This window comes from Macaca mulatta, chromosome 7 (genome assembly GCF_049350105.2).
Source record: "Macaca mulatta isolate MMU2019108-1 chromosome 7, T2T-MMU8v2.0, whole genome shotgun sequence".
Lineage (NCBI taxonomy): Eukaryota > Metazoa > Chordata > Mammalia > Primates > Cercopithecidae > Macaca > Macaca mulatta.
This window is the reverse complement of record NC_133412.1, coordinates 177,700,727-177,719,195: the sequence shown is the minus strand read 5'-3', so window position 1 is coordinate 177,719,195 and position 18,469 is coordinate 177,700,727. Positions and strand designations below refer to the sequence as shown.

Sequence of the window (18,469 nt, the reverse complement as noted above, 5' to 3'; positions counted from 1 at the left end):
ATGCATGCACACACACTTTCACAGACATGCACACATGCGCAAATATGCACACACACACATTCACAGACATGCACACACACACACACAGATATGCATGCACGCACTCATATGTGCATGCACACACAGAGACATGCACACACACAGATATGCACACATGCACTCATATATGCATGCACACACATTCACAGACATGCACAATCACTCAGACATGCACACATGCCCGACACACACATTCACACACACATGCACACATTCACACACATATGCATATGTGGCTGTGAATGAATGATGGAGGGGGGATGGCGTGCCACTGGCACGTTAATGTGTATTTCTCCCTGACACATGCACACACATGCACACATTCACACATATGTATGCACACACTTCACACAGGCATGCACACATGCACACATTCACACACACCCACGCACGCATGCACATTCACGCACTGCTGGGAGCCGGGAGCTCCCAGAGCTCCAGGGAGCCAATGGCCTCTGGGCTGGACCTCTGGCCCCTCCGCTCAGCCCCGTAAGCTGGGGCCTCTGAGTCCTCATCTGCAGACGGAATCCTGAAAGTCTTGAGGGTAGGGATGAAGAGCAAATGGATACAGACGTGGAAAGCTCAGGGGCGAGGTCTGAGGGGTCAGAACCTAGTCCCTGCTTTTATTCCCGCTTCACAGAGGAGACCAAGGACAGAACACGGCCCACGCTCACACGGCAGGCAGCCACGAGGAGACCAAGGACAGAACACGGTCCACGCTCACACGGCAGGCAGCCACAGAGGTGGCTAGTCGTCCACTCACTGAATTCCCATTGCCTTTTCTTTATGTTAAAAAATAAAAATAAATTTAACTGAGTTCCAGTAAGGAAGGGGCAGCCCCTCCCCTGCCCAGAGTACAGCTGGTCTCGGCCCTGCAGGGGTGCTGCTTTTTTATCTTGCTAGTGATTGGCCTTGGGGTGAGCATGAGAGCCAGAAAGTTCTGGCCAATGAGATCAGCAAAGAGGTAGCCCAGGGCTCTTCAGAGATGACTCCTGTTCTTCTGGCTCTGGAAGCTGCCATGGGCTGTGGGCTGTCTTGGTCCACAAGGCAACAACTCTGGACACCCCATGCTAAGGGCGACAGGGCCAGGAAGACACAGCCAGCCTCTGAGCTGCCCCAGGCCACCTCCCCCAAGACATCTCCACCCAAAGACACCTTCATCACCAAAGCCCCCGCAGGCTGGGTTCCCAGCCAGCAAGCACCTCACCCATCCATGCATTGCAGCTGGACCCAGCCTTCTCCCAGTCCCACTTTGATGCCACTCTTTCTCCAGCAGCTGCTATCATCAGAGCCCTGAGTCCCACATCACCTCCTGTCTGCCCTCTGGAACGCAGCCCGGCAGGACTCACATGAGCCTAGGGGCCTCGGCAGTCTCTGAGCTCCCAAGGGTCTCCCTTCCGTATTGCAGACGTGAATCCTGGGAGAGAGGGGGATATGGCTCTATCACCTGTGTTCGACACCTGGCCAGGCCCCAGCACCAGTCCACAGTGCAGGACTGTACCCCAGGGAGGTGTCGCAGGGGCTGTCCATGGAGGATGGTGCCTGAGGAGCTGGGACCACGGGATGGTAGAGGCACCTGCTCCCCACTGCCCACCCCTTCAGTCTGGCAGAACTGGAAAGCTCTGATCACCTGCCTGGCCTGGGGCCCCTGACAGCCTGGGGGCCTGGGAGGTGGCTTGAAGGGGAGAGCTGGAGATGGCCAGGCTGCTGGATCAATGCCCCCAGTTAACACCTCACTTCTGAATTCATTCCTCTTATCACTACCCCTCTTATACTGTATTCCAGTTTGTTTTTTTAATTATGCAAATGATTTGTGAATAAATTTATATAATGAAAATTCAAACTTTATAGACACAGAAATCCCCTGTTCTCCCTTCCTCGGTCCAAGTGGCCTCCCCAGGGTGACAGCCCTTCTCCCCTCGGTGTGTGTCATTCCAGAACATTCCCTGTGCACCTCATGCATTCGCGTCTAGGGAAACGCAGCTGTGCTTTGTGTGTTTCCGTGGATGGCATCGAACGGCACACGTCGCTCTGGGGTTTCTCTTTTTTTCCCCAGCGACTGTGCACACTGCTGAGGACAGGGCTGACTGCCCGCAGTACCCAGGCTGCCTTTGCGTCTGCCCACATGACCCGGCCACCCTCCCCACCCGTCACAGCTCCATGTGGCCATTTCCACCTCCTGTCAGGATTCTCCACCCTCCTCAGGGGGAAGTGAGACCCAATAGGGTGGCAGAGCCCTGGAAGGCCCTGGGCCCTCAACCAGGAAGACCCACCTGGAACTGTGCCACCAACAAGACCCAACGTCTATTGAGTCAAGGAGCAGCATGTTGAATCCATGTTTACCATGGCCAGAAGTCCCCAGATGCTATGGACATCGTCTGTCTTTCCCTGAGGACCTAACTTGTCTTTTTATCTGCTGTGTTGTACTTGCAGGGCAGACGTTGCTATGGTCTCCACGTTTGAGTCACCCCCAAATTCCTTGTTGAAAACCTCAGGTCCAGCGTGATGGAATTGGGAGGCAGGGCCTTTGGGAGTTAGGTGGAGCCCTCGGGAATGGGATTAAGGACCTTACAAACACACCCTGGAGAGCTCCGTCACCCCGTCCTCCACGCGAGGACACAGCCGGAAGACAGCCATCCTTGAACTGGAGAACAAAAGCAGCCCTCACAGACAAGGCGTCTGCCAGGGTCCTTCCCTTCCAGTCTCCAGACCTGGGAGACGTCAGTCTCGATAGCCCCCTGCTCAGGCTGTTTTGCTATAGGAGCCTGAATGGCAGATCACACCACTTTATTCCGCATTCCGCTGCCCGTGAACTTGCAGGTGCCTCCCACGTGACAGGCCACGCTTGCCACAAATCCTGAATCTCAGGGTAGGGTCTCAGGGCATCCTCCTTGGTGGGCTGCCTCTCCTTGTCCTGCTCCTGGCCATGGAGCCCACTCTAGCCCTAATTACAGGTCTCGCCTGCCAGCCAGATTTCCAAGCGCTCTCTGTGCTGGGGACCCAGCGGGACCAGCCCTCTCTCCAGGGACTGCTGTCAGGATGAGGAATTGTTTTTTCCAAATGTGACTTTTGCCACAATCTACCCCTTTGTGTTCTGGACAATTTGATCAAACGAGCAATAGAGAATCCATCAACATCTTCCAGCCAGGAGACAAAGAGTCCTGACATGCCACACGATGGCGTCCCCTGGCCCCACACCAAACGGCAGGCCACCCAGGCTGGAGAAAGCAGCCTGTTCTGTGCTGAGATGGCAACAAATCACAGCATGCACACCCACGCTCCGGGTGCCCACACTGTCTGCCTGTTGCCTGTCATTGCAGATGGAGCCCGGGCTCCTGGGCTTGCTGTGTGGGGCTCGAAGCTGGACTGCAGATTCCAGATAAGCAGTGGGACCCTGGCCACTGCTCACGGCCCTGCCTTGGCCTCCAGAGCTACAGAGAGGCCTAGGTGACCCCTAGTCCTGCCCAGGAGGGGCACAGCTGGGCTCTCCAAACTCCAGATGTGACCAGACCTGCCCTGTATGCACAGTGCATGGCAGACTCATGAAAGCCAGCTGCCGATGAGGGTAGGAGCTGGGCCATCAACCTGGACAACCAGGCACTGCCTGTCTGGCTAAGGCTGGACCCTCCAAGGCTGGTCCCCAGGGGGGTCTCAGGACACCCAGGTGACAGGGACAATGGCAAATCACGGCCACCGGCTTCTCCTTCATCCTTGCTGGGGGAGCGCTTTCCACCCTGCATCCTCCCTCAATAGGACGGGAATGGTCCAGGCCCCAGAAGCTTCATGCGCGTGCCGAGGGGCCCACAGGGCAGAGCTGTCCTTCTGGAAGGTCAGAGACCCAGAAAGACAGACCCAGCTATAGTAGGAATGACCCCGGTACCCACTTTACCTCCAGCTGTCCCATCCCATCCTTCAACTGAGTGGACGCCCTGGAGCACTGCAGGGACTCACAGGTCCCAGGAACCAAGTGAGCTCTGTCTGCAAACTGCAACCCGCTGGGCATGCGGAGCCTTTGCCAGCCACGAGGGAGCCCAACACACAGAGAGTGCCTTGCACCCTCAGTGACCAGTCACACTGCCTCCGTGACAGCGGTGAGCGCCTTGCACCCTCAGCGACCAGTCACGCTGCCTCCGTGACAGCGGTGGAAACAAGGAAACAGAGGCATGGTAGAGGGAGGTCCAGGAGGCAATACGGCATCTGCTGTAGAGGATGCAGCCCGAGTCCCCCGATGCTAAAGGGATTTGCCTAAACACACCCACCCAAACCCCTCGCAGCAAAGCCTGGAGCTTAGTCAGCCCCTCACATGGGCCTAAGCTCTGAGCCCCCACCTCACACTCAGCCCTAAGGCACGTCCCCCTGCCTGAGTGGGCGGGCTTTAGAAGCACCAGTCCCCTCCCCTCCTGCCTGCGCCCCTCCCTCAGGTGTCAAAGAGGCAGACCCCCCACTGAGCTCTGCTGGACAAGCTATGGCAGGCGTGTGGGAATTGCAGGTTCCCTCCCCCGTTGCAGTCTGGGCTCCTGGTGCAGAGCCGCACACAGCAGGTGCGCGGCAGAGGCCAGCAGCGTCCCGGCCCACAGCGCCACCCCAGAGTCCTCTCTCAGGCCAGTACAGAGAAACCCCTCTCCTTCCTCTGCAAGCCCAGCTTCTCGCTCCCACTCCATGACAACTCAAGGGTGAAGCAGCCTTGCCCACTGTGGCTTGGGCACCAGAAGGCTTCATTCCAAGACCCAAGGCAGCAGGACAGCATCACCACAAAGGGCGCCCTGGGTCACCTGCAGGCTAGTGAAGCCACCTCACCATTCCACAATAGGTCTCCCTTTCACCCTGAGTGAGAACTGCCCCTACCGAGGGGCTGCCTGGGGGGCCGCAGCCTCCCAGCTGCCAGCACACGCCCAGGGCTTTCTCCAGCCTGGGCCCTAGCCAGCCAGGACGGCCCTGCAGAGCACCGCTGAAGGCCGCACACTTGCAAGCTGCCCACAGACTGTGCAGCGCTGGCCGCCTTTTATGGGGCGTGCTGCACCTGTGCAAGCCGAGCGGAACAAATGAGATTGGAGTTTTATGATTCTTTTACAGCGCTGCTCTGCGGAGAGCTTGTTTAATTAGCTTCTAACTCAACACCTTTGGCGACTCTAAATAATTCACCACCCTCGCTGCCCTCACCCGGCCAGGTGTGCCCAGCGCTGCTTCTGCCCCCACCAGCTCTGCAGGGAGGTCGCAGCTCCACTGTTCCAAGGCAGAGGCCCCTCGAAGGGCAGATGTCTGGTGATGTGTCCTTTTCAGGAGCAGCCTTTCCAGAAGGCACAGCAGCCTTCCTACCTGGGCACAGCCACAGGTGTGCCAGACCACCCTGGGGACAATGGTCAACCTCTCTGGACCAGCCGGGAACACTCCCGCCCACTCCACCCATGCCCCCTCCACCCATGCCCCCTCCACCCTTTTGGGCAGCAGTTTCTCTGCCCCCAGCCTCAGCACTGGCCTGACCACCCCAGGGGCCTCAGCTGCTCATCCTGGGCTCCCTCCCTTCCTGGCATTCCAGAAGGTCAGTGTCCCACCGTCTCCTCTTCTAGGAGCCTGGGAGCAGGCACAGGGCCGACCCCCATGCCACTGCAGGGCGGAACCCGGGGCACGGGAGCGCAGATTGAAGGATGACCACCCGCCCACGGAGGGAGCCAGCTCCCGGGGCCTTCCTGAGCCCCTGGGTGGAAACACACAGACTGTGGCTCCTAGGCCAGTCGCCGGCTGCTCTCGGGGCGGGGGTCATCAAGTCCATCCCCTTGCTCCATCGCATCCAAGCCCCAGGAGAAGCTCAGCCCTGGCCTTTCTGGAGAGGAGCTGGGGACCGGGAGAGGAGCTGGGGACCGGGAGAGGAGCTGGGGACTGGGAGAGGAGCTGGGGACTGGGAGCCCGTAAACCCAAGCCCACTCCTGCTCCTGCATTTAACAGCCCCTGTCAAGGACTCCTGCCCGGATTCAATTACCATCACAGGTTTTACAAGACCAGCAGCGCTCACTGAGCTCTGACAGAGAGACGTGACCCTGTGCCAGCTGGCTGGGGCGGCCCCACCCGCTTCTCTCTCTCTCTCTCTCTCTCTCTGTCGCACATGTCCACATGCCAAGGAGTGCTGGGGAGGGCAGAGAGGCCAAAGTTACCTCCTGCACCTTCTCCTAGGAACCAGGAAGCCCAGAGTGAGCAACGCCAGTTCTGAACGCACAGGAAGGGTCAGAGGAGATGCTGGCGTGCCACTCTGTGTGCCCCAGAATTATAGAGGAACAGGGCTGGCACAGGGAGGCATGCCCACAGTGTCTTGGGTGATGTGGAGAGCCTGTGCAGTGTGTGTGCTCACGGCCCCACACAGCCACCCCAGCACACCACCCTCGACTGCCTGCCTCCACTCCTGCCCTACCGTCCTGGGGCTCAGGTCTTGGCATCCTGCCCTGTGGCCAGAGTGGGTTATCCCAGAGTGGACACATGACCTGCACCAGCCAGGGCTCCTGGTTTCTCCCTGGGATGGGAAGAAGAGGGGCCTCCCCCAGCAGAGAGCCTCAGGCATATGGGGTTTCAGATGCTTTGGGGTGAAGTGGGTCTCAGAGCATAGATCTGGCCCACCCGAGGGCAGAAGACAAAGATGGGGACAGGCTAGCTGGAGTCCCCGAGGCCCAGCCACACGGCCCTCTTCCTCATTTCATCGCCCCCAGGAAGTGTCCCCAGCACCTGAGCTCCTTGGCGATGGCCCATTTGCGGGAAGAGGTGAGAGAGGAACCCCAGGTGCCCCCCAGGAGGCCTGGCCTTGGCGTTCAGTGGCCTCGCTGTGTGCAGGCAGGCGGCCTGTGTCAGTGTTTCTCATTCCCCAGACACAGAATGGGCACATTGCAGAGTCAGCTCCAGGGCATCTCTTGGAAGCAAGTGCCCCACCCGGGCCTGGCTCCATGGATGACAGGGACAAGAGAAGGTGTCTAAAGACCTCAGGAAGCCTGGGCCCTGCTCGTGTGGGTCAGCCGACAGCATGGAGGCCGTGGGCATGGGTCCCCCAGCACAGGCTGCCATCCCTCAGCCCCCATGACCAGAGCAGGGGCAGCTGTCCCAGCCTGAAGGACCGCTGTCATTGAGGCAGCGGCAGAGGGCCAGGGCTCCCGCTGGCCGTAGTGGCCACAGGGGCTCCGTGAGGGCTGGCGCTGCGGGACACCTCCCTCCATGCCCTGCACTTTGGATTCTCGGTCAATGAAAGTCACACTCCTATCCAAAAGCCCCCAGCGGGCTGGGGCAGGATGTCCAAGCCATGTGCATGTCAGCGGTGGGGAAGAGGGGAGAGGGAGGCTTCCTGGATCCCCCAAGAACTGCTGTCCTTTCAGACCCTCCTGAGAGGGCCTGGGGGCTCAGAGATGATCTCCTCACTCAGGCAGATGCTGGGGCGGGGGCTCATCAGATGGCAGGAGTGGGGCATTGCCGGTAGACCCACCCCACTCAGCTGTTTGTGTCCTTCAAGACACAGGGGCACACAACAGCAGCAGGGACCTGGGAGCAAACCCACTGGGTGGGCTCAGTCTGGGGCTAGAGAGTGACTCTGCTGAGTGGGGGTAGAGGCTTCAGACCCCCTTACATGGTTCTTGGGGTCCGTGGCTGAGTGTGAACATCTCAAAGGGCAGGCTCTGAACAGGGGGACGGCGGCAGGGGCTCACTCACCTCTGTGTCAGGAGGGCTATTGCAGCCCCTCTGAAGCCCCCAACCAGAGGCCCTGGCGCCCTCACCGCCAACATTCCCGTGGGCCGATCGTGCCCGAGATGGCCAACCTCTCCCTCCCATGCTGGCTCTGCCTGCTGGGTTCCCTTCCTACCCAGGCCTGCAGAGAAGTGACCCGACACTGTAGTCAGTGTCCCCAGACCTGAACTCTGTGTACCACAGCCTCTCTTCCCGGCGCGTCTCCACGGCCTGGGGTCCAGGACAGGCAGGACCTTCAGCTTTGCCCGGAGGGGGCAGGTTGGCCTAGGAATTTTAGCACACCCTCAGGTCACCTCAGGCCCCTGAAGCCTTCTGGAGCCAAGACTAGCCCAAGACCAGCCTCTACACCATCCCTGGTGCTGAGTGGAGGTGGCCCAGCCCTCAGGAGCTGCCTGTGTGCTGGACTGGGGCAGCCCTACACGCTGGGCCCAGGGCCTGGGCGTGCATCATCCACAGCTCACAGCACCAGGTACAGGGCTTCCTGCAGGGCACCCTCCCCATGGCCCGGGGCCCATCACTGGGCAGTGGCACCCAGGGTGTGCCCCACGGGGCGCTGAGCTGCTGCCAAAGATGCAGGAATGAGGCAGCTATGCTTCTTCCCCAATGCCCACCCTCCACCCAACCCCTCCACAAGCCCTGTAGGCCCCAGCCCCAAAAGTCAGCAGCCACACTGACCACCCTCTCCATCTCACAGGCAGGTGTGTGTGGTGGGCGGCAGCCACACTGACCACCCTCTCCGTCTCGCAGGCAGGTGTGTGTGGCGGGCGGCAGCCACACTGACCACCCTCTCCGTCTCGCAGGCAGGTGTGTGTGGCGGGCGGCAGCCACACTGACCACCCTCTCCGTCTCGCAGGCAGGTGTGTGTGGCGGGCGGCAGCCACACTGACCACCCTCTCCGTCTCGCAGGCAGGTGTGTGGTGGGAGGCTGCAGTCAGGAGACTGATGGAGACTTGCATGCACACACTCGTACACACACGTGAGCACTTGTCCACTGCGACCACCTCGTCTGGCCCCGGCCCGCTGCTCCGTTCCCTCCCTGGCCAGTGCCATTCCCTTCAATCTGATCACACCACAGTGGTCCCTGCTCAAAACCCACACATGGCTTCCTGTCATTTGTCAGGCCCCAGTGACCCCCTGCAGTTCTGGGAACACAGCAAACGCCCCCACCGGCCTTGGAATGGAGCCCTCTTATCCCATCCTGGCAACGGCTCCTCCTTGCCTTCCAGCCTGCAGCCCCTCTTCCGACTCAGGCCCCCGCTCCCCTGCTGAACCTGTGGTTCTAGATCACGCGCCAAACAACTTTCTGCAAAGATCCCGTTTCCTTGGGAACGACCGGATTCTGCACTTGAAGGTGAGCAGGAGCTTTCTCCACCGCTTTGTGGAAGTCCTGGAACCTGGATGGACGCCAGGCCCTTCACAGGTCATCAGTGAGTATCTGCAGGGTGAGGAACCCAGGCCTGCTGCCTGCCCAACCACTGACCTGGCTCAACCTGTCTCACAAATGGGGTTGCAATGAATCCCCCAAGCAGCCTGGGAGGTCACTCTTCTTACTATCTTGAGAGCTGAGGTTCAGAGAGGTAGGTACCCTGTCCAAGGTCACACAGCACAGGCGCAGGGCCAGGTGTCTGCCTCCAGATTCTGACCGCTGCACTCCTGTCTATGCTGACATTTAATCCTCAGCATGGACTGAAAGGTGTGGGCAATTCTCCCCATCTCACAGATGATACGGGGGGAGCTCAGGATCCTTCTGCGCTGGCCCAGGTTGCGAACCTCACGTGCATTTATGTCAAGCAGGGATCAGAGGCTGCCTAGCCGGCCCGTGCTGTCTGCTGCCCCAGGGCCCCTTCCCCCCAACCCCACAACACACGCACTCTTGGGTCTGGAGGGAGGGGATGCTGGGGTTTGGAATTTTTCCTGAAGGCAGGTTGCCATCCACACCCCTCCCCATACTAACTTTTAAGACATATCAGCTAATTAACTAATTGCTGGCTCTGGGTGTTGCCAAATCCCCCTCCTGAGGCGTCTGGCCCCAGCCTGGGTGCTCCCATATGCTGGCCAGCCCTGCCAGAGAGAGCTGGCGCCTGCTCCCTGCCTGGCGCGGCTGCGGGCCTCTGGCTCAGCACCCAGGCTGCCAGTTTCTGGTTGGTTTCTGGTTGGTCCCTGAGCACCGGGTGTCCTGCCTGGCCACAGACCCCAGCAGGCTACCTGGGGCCAGATAAGGACAGCTTCTTGCCCCTGCCTGGGGCCTGCCTGCTGGGTCTCTATCACCCGCCCCCACCCCAGGGGTGTGACCGTCCCCTCCCGAAGGCAGCATCTCCTGGTCTCCCAGAAGGGAATAGCCACTTCTGATCTCTCTCCCCAATAAGTCAAGCATCCTCGTTCTCTTAATTATTGGAGAACAGATTTTTCCCCCAAATAATTAGGCAATTTAAATCATACAATCTTTCTCTGGGAACTATATTTAACCCTGATTTGAATGTAATTTACACATCGCGGCTCCCTCAAGCAGCTCTGGAAGCCAAAACATGGATCAAATATTTTTTAAATGTCAAATGCTGCTTAATTGTGGATCGCACTGAATTTATTTGTACAGATAAGCGTTTGATCTTCCACCTCCTTCTCTGCCCAAAGTAATTTTTCCGTAATCTATATGATACCCCAATTTCTCTAATAGCTGGAGGATTGAAATGATACATGAGAGGCCCTCAAATTTGCAGAGTGTTTTAAAAGATGCATATTGAAGATTGGAGCAGGAAACTTCTAACTGGAGACTTGAGGGGAATTCATTAAGGCAAAGAGAATATTGCTGCCTGGAGTGGCCAGTGCAGGGGACTCCTGGGGAGGGGGGCCGCCACATTACCCAAGCCACCAGGGCTGTGCTGCTCCCTGCCCGGGACAGACCCCGAGCAGGCATCCCCTGGGCAAGGGTCTCCTCTGGTTGCTCCTCCACCCTTGTTTCTCCCCTTGCTTAAAATATTTCAATAGAAAAGGAGGCAGATAAGATCACGTGCAGGGCAGCAGAGCCAAGGTATAGACAGTGCCTGCAAGGCCAGGACTGGTGCAAGAGGAGGCAGGAGGTCCCTGTGCTTGTCAACCTGAAGTCCGTGAGGGTCTCCAGGAGAAGGTAGTGACATGGTCTGTGTTAGTCGCTATGCTGGATTCTGCTGCTGTGACAAACATCCCCAGAAGTTCAGCAATTCAGGATTGGAATCACTGAGCAATGCCACCGACCTCTCTTTCAACACGAGGTTTTTTTCTGGCTGGTGTTCCATGTAGGTGGCAGGCAGCCGTGGTTCTGCCCCACGCATCTTCTCTACCCTGGGATCCAGGCCCTCCCACAGCCGAGGGAGAGAGAATGTGGCAGGACCACGTGGTGCTCTTCAGGTTGGTGCTGGACACAGCCCGGCCCGCTGCTGCTAACATCTGCTCACTCTGGGCGAGTCACGTGGCTGAGACTGCTGTGAGTAAGGCAGGAAAGTCCAAGAAGAGGAGTCCACGTTGGTGACCGTAACCCAGCAGCCCACCTGCCTCGCCATCCATGTTCGCTCCTCTCGCGTCCACACACAGAACATGCGGGAAACAGCCTCTGCCTCCCGTCTGAACACAGATCCTCCCGATCCAGAGACCTAGGACCTAAAAGGGAACATCAGCTTCAACTCACAACACAAAATACCACAGCGGGACAGACCCTGGGGGGATGGAAGAAGCACCCCTTTTGGAGAGGGGAAGGGCGGCATTGTGCTCGCTCGTGGGTGGCAGCCCTGTGGTTCTGCTGGGCAGAGATTTTGAGAGCCCCATACCTGGGTGCAGGGAATATTTCCAAACCAGGATCCCACGGTGACCATACGGCCCAGTTCACCAGGACCAGTGGGTTTTGTGGGAGGCGGGACTTTCCGTGTTGAAGCCAGCAAAGTCCCAGGCAAACCCCAGCGGGTTGGTCAACATACCTGACTCCATTCCACGGTGAGAGCCCCTAATCCGTTGCTGGCCCGTCACTGAGCTCGCCTCTGGGAGGTTCTTCCTTGTCCATCACCCTCTGGCCTACATCTGAAGAGGATATTGGAAATTATGTCCTCAGGGAGCCTGCACCACTCCTGCTTTCTGTCCACAGAAGGTTGGAGGCTCAGACATGATTTTTAAATCTCGCACCTTCGCAGTCACTGCAAGGCAAAGCCGGGTGTGCAGCTCCGTCAGCACGTGGCTGGCTTCACGTCTGTTTCGGGCAGTTCACAGCAAGTGAGGAGATACGTCTCACTGTCTGGACTTTATGGCAGCTACTTTTAACTTCTGGGGCTTCCTTGGGAGAGCAATGCCCCCAATTTCTCTTACAAAATTTCACCTGACTCAAAAGATTTGCTGGGGCCGGGTACAGTGACCCACGCCTATAATCCCAGTACTTTGGGATGTCAAGGCAGGCAGATCTCTGAAGCCCAGGAGTTCAAGGCCAGTCTGGGCAACATGGCAAGACCGCATTTCTACAAAAAGTTTAAAAATTAGCTGGGCTAATTTTAAAATTACGCCTGTAGTCTCAGCTACTGGGGAGACTGAGTTGGGAGGATAGCTTGAACCCAGGAACTCGAAGCTGCAATGAGCTGTGTTCGTGCCACTGCACTCCAGCCTGAGCAACAGAGTGAACACTGGTAAAAAAAAAAAAAAAAAAAAAAAGGAAGGAAGGAAGGAAGGAAGGAAAAGAAAAGAAAAGAAAAGAAAAGAAAAGCATGTACTGGGCTGCCACCTTAATATATTCAGAGATCATAACCCCGGGGGGTCACACTCCCCACCTGGCTTTTGCCACCAGCCTGAGCCTAATTGGCTTTTGTTGAGCAAGCATTTCTCCCATTTATCCTTTATTGGTTAGAGATAAGAAGGAGTTGCCTCTTTCAAGGCTGTTTGCAAGCCAGACAATTTCCATCTGAGCACATCTTTCTTGTATTATCTCATCCGTTATCTCCAATGGCAACCAAGACACACCAGTCACATTTGGTTTCCAAACCTCTTTGCTTAAATCCACAATCTCCTATTTTTTGTTTGTTTGTTTGTTTTTGAGACGGAGTCTCACTCTGTCGCCCAGGCTGGAGTGCTGTGACGAAAGCTTGGCTCACTGCAACCTCTGCCTCCCGGGTTCATGAGATTCTCCTGCCTCAGCCTCCCAACTAGCTGGGATTACAGGTGCCCATCACCATGCCTGGCTAATTGGTGTATTTTTAGTAGAGACGGGGTTTTACCATGTTGTCCAGGCTGGTCTTGAATGCCTGACCTCAGGTCAACCACCCGCCTCGGCCTCCCAAAGTGCTGGGATTATAGGCATGAGCCACCGTGCCCAGCCCACAGCCTCCTATGTTTTCTGCCCCCGAGATATCATATAGATGACAGTTTTGCCAAATGTTTCACCACATAAAAATGCTGCTCCCAGCCTCTAATTACAGTTTCCTCCCCCTCCCCTGCCCCACCCCAGCCAATGCCACAAATTTTAGGTTTTGTGTGTGACAGCACCGAATTCTAGGTGCCAGTTTCTCCTCGAGTCAGCTGATGCCAGGCCGGGCTGTGGCAATCTCGGCATCTCAGCAGCTTGCGACACACGCATGTTTCCACTCGGGCTCCGCATTTCCCGTAGGTCAGCCAGGCGCCTGCCACAGTTGAGCATCCGGGCTGGAGGGGCCGCTCCCTGCAGGACAGTTTCACTCTCATTTGAGCATCCAGGCTGGAGGGGCCGCTCCCTGCAGGACAGTTTCACTCTCACGAAGGGGCACTTCTGCTGCTGCTCACGTTCCGTTGGCCAAGGCAAGTCAGAAGGCAAAGCCTGACGACAATGAGGGAGGAAAAATACGTCTCTGAGACAGGGTGGGCGGGGGCCGGCGAGCCGGGGAGAACAGGCTCCTCCACTGGCGACTCACATGCTGCTCGCTGTTCTGCAGTCTTGCAGTCACCGGCCCACAGCCAAGGAAAGGACTTGCTGGCAACTGAGAGGCCACAGGGGCTTGGGACTCCACGAGGTCACTTCTACAGCGGTACTGCAGCAGCTCCAGACACGTCCTTCCAAACGACACCAGAGGCAAAAACTCAAGGAGCTGCACGGAGAACAGACAAACCCACCTCCGTAGCTGGAGACATCCACACCCTCTTTCAGTCACTGGTAGATGAAGCAATCAGAAGTCAGCAAGGAGAGAGGTGACATGAAGAGCACTATCAATCAACTTCATCAACTGACGTTTCTAGAACACTCCACCCAGCAGCAGTAGAATACGTGCAAGTTCACATTCTTCTAAGCTCTCGTGCAGCATTCGCCAAGGACAGAGGGCATTCTGGGCCACAGGACCCACCATAACACATTTAAAAGAAGAGAAGTCGTGCTCTTAAGACACAACGGTATTAAACTAGAAATCAATAACAGAAAAGATAGCTGGAAAATCTCCAAATATTTGGAGATTAAATAACACACTTCTAAATAACACATGGGTCAAAGGAGAAGTCTCAAGAGAAATTTTAAATATTTAGGAATAAATGAAAAGACAATTTATCAAAATGTGCAGGCTGCAGCAAAAGCAGTGCTCAAGGGAAATTTATAGCATGAATGTACATGTTAGAAAAGAAGACAAGTCTAAAATACACCATCTACGCTTCCATTGTAGGAAACTAGAAATAGAACCATTTAAGACTGTAGTGAGCAGAAGAAAAGGAATAATAAAAAGTAAAGCAGAATTCAATGAAACTGAAAACAGGAAAGCAATAGAAAAAAATCGAAAGCTCATTTTTTGACAAGATCAATAAAACTGACTAAGGAAAAACAACAACAACAACAACAAAAAAAAACAGAGAAAATATAGATTGCCAATATCAGAAATGAAAGAGAGGTTGTCACTACTGATTCCATAGACATTAAAAGTTTAATAAAGTAACACCATGAACAGCTCTATCTCTACAAATTTGAAAATTTAAGATGAAATGGGCCAATTCTTTAAAAGACATAAACTACCCAGGGAGACACTAAAAATCTAAACAATCCAGACATCCCACTGCTGGGTATATACCCCAAAGAAAGGGAATCAGTATATGGAGGAAATACCTACACTCCTATGATGGTCGCAGCGCTTTTTACAATAGCTGAGATTTGGAAGCAACCTAAGTGTCCATCAACAGATGAATGGTTAAAGAAAATGCAGATGTATCCACAACGGAGTACTCTACAGCCATAAAAAAGAATGAGATCCTGTCATTTGCAATAACACATATGGAACCGGAGGTCATTATGTTAAGTGAAATAAGTCAGGTCCAGAAAGACCAACATCTCATGTTCTCACGTATTTGTGAGAGCTGAAAAAACTCAAAACAATTTAATTCAAGGACATAGAGCATAGAAGAATGGTTAACAGACACTGGGAAGGATAGTCGGAGGCTGGGAGGGAGGTGGGGGTGGTTAATCTGTACAAAAAAAAAAAAAGTAGAAAGGATGAATAAAACCTAGTATTTGATAACGCAATAGGGTGACTATAGTCAATAATAACTTAATTTTACATTTTAAAATAAAGAATGTAATAGGATTGTTTGTAATTCAAAGGATAAATCCTTGAGGAGACAGATGCCCCCATTCTCCATGATGTGCTTATTTCACATCGTATGTCTATAACAAAACATCTTCATCTCATGCACCTCATAAGTATGCACACCTACCATGTACCCACAAAGACTTTTTAAATAACTTTAAAATTTTAAAAAGGCTTAATAGGTCTATATCTGTTAAGGAAATTTACATAATATTTCATTATCTTCAAAAAAGAAAGCACTAGGCCCAGATGGCTTCACTGGTGAACTCTACCAACTATGTAAGCAATAAATACCAATTCTCTACAATCTGTCTTTACATGCAATAATACAGATGGAACTGGAGATCATTAGTTAAGTGATTCAATTTTTCTTCTGAAAAATAGAAGCAGAGGGAATGCTTCCTAACTCATTCTAAGAGGTCAGCATTACCCTAATACCAAAACAGATGAAGACATTACAAGAAAAGAAACTTGAGACTACAAACCAATAACTCTCCTGAGTGTAGATGTGAAAATAATCAGCAAAATATTATCAAATCAAATCTAACAATGTATAACCACAATTACACAGCATGACCAAGTGGGACTTATTTGAGGTATGATTTCCACACTGGAAAATCCATCTAAGATTGTGTGTATTAGTCTGCTCTCACGCTGCTAATAAAGACATACCCAAGATTGAGTAATTTATAAAGGAAAGAGGTTTAATTGACTCTCAGTTCCACATGGCTGGGGAGCCCTCACAATCATGGCAGCATGCAAGAGAGAATGAGAAAAAAAGCAAAAGAGGTTTCCCCTTATAAAACCATCAGATTTCGTGAGACGTATTCACTACCTCAAGAATAGTATGGGGGAAACCGCCCCCATGATTCATTTATCTCCCACCGGGTCCCTCCCACAACACGTGGGAATTATGGGAGCTACAATTCAAGCTGAGATTTGGGTGGGGATGCAGCGAAACCGTATCAATGTGTAAATGATTAAATGGATGAATGGATGAATCCATCTCCTGCAAGAAATAAGCAAGCACAGCAAGGTTGCAAGATACAAGTTTGATATATGAAAGTCAGATCCTTTCCTATATCCCAGCAATAAGCAATGAGGATTTGAAAGTTAAAAAACAGGCCGGGCGCGGTGGCTCAAGCCTGTAATCCCAGCACTTTGGGAGGCCGAGACGGGCGGGTCACGAGGTCAGGAGATCGAGACCATCCTGGCTAACCCGGTGAAATCCCGTGTCTACTAAAAAAATACAAAAAACTAGCCAGGCGAGATGGCGGGCGCCTGTAGTCCCAGCTACTCGGGAAGCTGAGGCAGGAGAATGGCGTAAACCCGGGAGGCGGAGCTTGCAGTGAGCTGAGATCTGGGCACTGCACTCCAGCCTGGGCCACGGAGCAAGACTCCGTCTCAAAAAAAAAAAAAAAAAAAAAAAAAAAAAAAAAGAAAGAAAGTTAAAAAACAATGCTAGCTGTAGCAGAACCCCCAAAAGTGAAATACCCAGGTACAAATCTAACAAAACATGTACAGGCTCTGTATGCTGAAAACTGCAAAACTCTGATGAAAGATAAACTCTGATCCAAAAAATCTAAATGAATGAAGAGATAGTCCCTGTTCGCATAGGAAGACTCAATATTGTTAAGGTGTCTACTTTTCCAAATGTGATCTATAGAATCAATAGATCTAATCAACCCTAATCAATATCCCAGCAAACTATCCTGTAGATATGGACACACTGATTCTAAAGTTTATACACAAAGCCAGAAGACATAGAATGGCCAACACAATGGTGAAGAACAAAGCTAGGGGACTCACGCTATGCAATTTCAAAACTTCCTATAAGATGATGGCATCAAGACAGGAAGTATTGATGAATGAATGGATAAACAGATCAGTGGAATAGAACAGAGACCCACTGGTAGACCCACACAAATGCCAATGATCTTTGACAAAGGAGAAATGTGCCTCTAACAGAGAAAGTCTCATCAACAAATGGTGCTGTAATATTTAGACATCCATATGCAGAATAAGTAAATAAATCTAGACACACTCTGAGGGCGCTTTTCACAAAAGTCACCTCAACACGGATCAGAGGCCTAAATGTAAACCATAAAACTAGAGGAAAGCATGGGACCTAAGTGACCTTGAGTCTGCCGATGAGTTTTTGGTTGCAACCTCCAAGCCCAACCTATGAAAGAAAAAATTGTTAAGATGTGTTTTTCATTAAAAACTTCTGCCCTGCAAAAAAAAAAAAAAAACATTAAAAGAGTGAAAACACAAGCCACAGGCTGGGAGAAAATCTTTGTAAAATGTAAGTCAAATTAAAGGACCTGTATCCAAATCACACAAAGAACTTCTTAAAACTTAACAACTAGAAAACAAACAACTCAGCTTTAAAATGGGGAGAAGGTCCGAACAAACACCTCACTCAAAAAAGACAAATGTCAAATAAGCATATAAAAAGATGCTTGATACCATTTTTCACGAAGGAAATGCAAATTAAAACAACTATGAGACACCACTCTTCCTATGAGAATGGCTAAATTCCAAAAAGTGACAATACCAATTGCTATGAGAATACACAGCAACAGAAACTCCCATTCACTGCTGGTGGGAAGACAAAATGGCACAGCCACTTTGGAAAACCGTCTGGCAGTTTCTTACAAAGCTAAACATAGTCTCACCATATGATCTAGCAGTTGCATTCCTAAGTATTTACCCAACTGGCCTGAAAAACTTAGGTCCACACAAAAGCCTGTATGCAAATATTTATAGCAGCTTTATTCATAATTACCAAAACCTAGAAGTAACCAAGATGTCCTGGGTGAATGGATATACAAATTCTGGTAGATATACAAATTCATTGATAAAAAGGAGTGAGCTATCGAGCCGCCAAAAGACATGCATGAACCTCAGATGAACATTGCTAAGTGAGAGAAGCCAATCGGAAAGGACTACAGTGCTGCATGGTTCCAACTGCGTGACATTCTGGAAAAGGCAAAACTGCGGAGACAGTAAGAAGATCAGTGTCGGCCAGGGGTTCCAGGTGAGAGGAGATGGCTGGATAGGTAGAGCACAGGGGGTTTTTAGGGCTGGGAAACTAATGTGAACGACACTGTAATGGCAGAGACACGACACTACACATCTGTCAAAACCCACAGAACTTTACAGCAAGAGCG

At 53.0% G+C, this 18,469-nt stretch overlaps 1 long non-coding RNA gene across 1 annotated transcript in view; it reads right to left on the bottom strand.

Moving 5' to 3' along the window:
* Nucleotides 1-873: 873 nt before the first annotated feature.
* The window catches only part of LOC114679296 (uncharacterized), a 61,082-nt gene continuing 43,486 nt past the window's right edge, over nt 874-18,469 (bottom strand). Inside the window, exons 2-3 of the long non-coding RNA XR_003731017.2 lie at nt 1,389-1,456; nt 874-1,109 (exon numbers count right to left, since the gene is read on the bottom strand). This is a non-coding gene — a long non-coding RNA (uncharacterized LOC114679296). The remainder of the gene's footprint in view (nt 1,110-1,388; nt 1,457-18,469) is intronic.